General features: G+C 30.9%; 1 non-coding gene across 1 annotated transcript; it reads left to right on the top strand.

Moving 5' to 3' along the window:
* Positions 1 to 890: 890 nt before the first annotated feature.
* On the top strand, positions 891 to 996 carry LOC118185006 (U6 spliceosomal RNA). Its single transcript, XR_004757520.1, has one exon. It is a non-coding gene; the product is annotated as a U6 spliceosomal RNA (small nuclear RNA).
* Positions 997 to 2,708: the final 1,712 nt, after the last annotated feature.

Genomic DNA, 2,708 nt, shown 5'->3' with positions numbered 1-2,708 from the left:
CTACTAAAACAAAAAGGGAAAACACGTTTAGCTCCATGTTTCATGAGTAAATCAATTTCAAATGTATAATTAAAACAAAGTAGAGGTAAATGTAAAGACAAAACAAAGTAGAGACAATATGGTGAACTGCCAGGTGACTGGTCAGTGAATGACCGAAACTATATTATTAACAACATAACAAATGTAGCAATGCGTAGAAAATAAAATAATTCCTCTATAAACATTTCTAAGGAAATTATTCGTGGCATTAATCAATTACATAATTCCTAACTTTTACAAAACTTATTCATTTCACTAACTTATAAAATAACAGGCTGATCGTCACTTTTTTTAGTGGCATTAAAGTAAAAGTGACATTGTTATACTTTGGTAACGCCATTATTATCACGAACCGTAACTAAAACAATTACAACCAAAGTAGGAGTAACCAAATTTAAATATTTATTATGATATAATGGCATAGATATGTAGATAGAATTAAGTTACAATCGAAACATTCTACTGCATTTTCTAAGAGATGAGAAACAAATTCCAAATTCCTGTGCATGAATTCAATGCTTTATAATATTTTGTTTAGATTTAGGTAAAAAAGACAGTTAATGAAGTTCAAAACTCTCACCTAAATTTATAATAATGCCCTAGTAAATTATAATAATTTACTGTATGTACTCTGGCAACGCCGCGGATTAGCGACTTGCTAAATCCATATGCAACGAGCTTAGGGAGAGAAACAGTTGCCAGAAAGTCACATAACAGGTATCCTTCACTATTATTTGTTGTGTCCCTACGCCAGGATTTCTGTTGCAATATCTCTGATATTTGGCATGTTTATATATTTATAAAGAGGGTAGAGACAGAAAGGAGAAGAAAGACATATCATTACTCAAAATGTATTTGCTTTGACAATACATATATTAAAACTGGAACGATAAGAAAAGATTAGCATGGTTTATGCCTAAGGATGACACGCAAAATCATAACTCAAAATAAATTAGCTAATTAAACTTGATACCTTGCAATTATAAGTGCACAAAAAATAAAATCCTGATACCTTTTCAAACATCCACTAATAAGTGCATAGTTCCGGTACCGTTATTTTATTTGCGTTAGTACGCTGTGTTCTCTTTCCTGCACCAATTCGATATATGCAATGAAACTTACATTAAAGGGAAAGAACATATTTTCAACATTATAAAGTTCTTTTCTGCATAAGATTAGTATTTTTTACTGAAGTAAGACTTTGCTTAGTACAATACAATTTTTAGTGCCCAGTAAAAGTTACAATACTATCTAGGTTGAAGTATAAGAGCTGAAAAACACAAAATTACATTTTACGACATCATTTTATTTTTTATAAAATGTCTAGCAAACGCATTGGTTAGCCACAGGCAAATGATTATTTGAAACCAAGATATAAAATATGGTGTTAAAAACATCTTTTACTAATTACTTAGTGATATAAATACCTATTTATAAAAAAGATCAATTACATATATTATAAATTATTTCAAATAAATATATTATTAAAAAAACAGTCGACGCTTTAAGAAGTTGCATAGTAATCGATGATGGACACATCTTGAATTAATAAACATTACAAAATTTTAAGCTATGAATACGTTTTTATGTACCTGTGTTTTTTATAAGTCAAAAAAGAAATAAAGCTTGATAAAAACATATTATCTCTATTTTAATTCGTAGTTATTTAGAAAATCACTTACCAACCAGACCCCACCTCTTCAGTTCACTTGCAGTATATTCATAAACCACATAAACATGGCCATTAGCTAATGTTTTCTGTTTTCCAAATTACAAATGCACTTTAAGTAACAGGAGCATAGTAATACCAGATGCATTTTCTAAAGTGTTAAAGAATAATTTTCTATAAACTTTTAACAATTTATTTGTAATTGCACTCCATTTTTACTTACTTGTACGAAGTAAGGAAAGTATTGTAATCACGAAAAATTCCGAGTATCCTATTTCAACGAAAATATCCATTTTGACCTCTATCTAATGCAATTTAACGCTGTTTTTGCGTGACATCTGTACGTAAGGACAGAATAAAGGCCTCTTTTCCCCAAAACGAATTATAGAACTGATTTAAAAAAGGATTCAGAAGAGATTTTTTCGTGGCGTCTGTGCGTACGTACGTACGTATGTATCTCGTATAACTTAAAACTGAGAAGCCTTTGAACGTTAAACTGTGTATATAGAACTGCTATAACATGTAATTGTGCACCTCCCTTTTTGGTTGCAATCGGCCGCACCCAAAAGTGTATATATATATATATCCGATTATATATATATATATACGCACCCGCTGTGTTACTCGGCTCCATGAGCTCAGTTTTTTTATGCTTATATGTTGATAAATTGCGCATTTTTTGCTTTAAAACTGATTGAATTATGTTTTTCAGGTTTCTATCTAGTTCATCTGCATGCAATAGTTAGAAGTATCAACAATTTAATAGCTTTTTAAGTGCGGCTAATTCTAATTTTTGCCGCAGCAGCCATATTTGTTTAGCCATATTCGCAGCAGCCATAGCAACCATATTTGTTTACGTTTGAAACTTAGCAGAATAATAAATTCAATTTCTGCACCTTCAGTGTCTTTTTGCCGAGGGGGACCAAAATTAAACTTACATTTTTGTGCACCGAAAAATCTGCCTTCTGTCCTGTTGGCCGAATTGCTTGTTTTTGCATAG

The sequence above is a fragment of the Stegodyphus dumicola genome, chromosome 8 (genome assembly GCF_044657685.1).
Source record: "Stegodyphus dumicola isolate Sdum_Otavi_A_Nest chromosome 8, ASM4465768v1".
NCBI classification, from domain to species: domain Eukaryota; kingdom Metazoa; phylum Arthropoda; class Arachnida; order Araneae; family Eresidae; genus Stegodyphus; species Stegodyphus dumicola.
The sequence above is the reverse complement of the archived record's forward strand: the minus strand, read 5'-3'. Positions and strand labels throughout refer to the sequence as shown.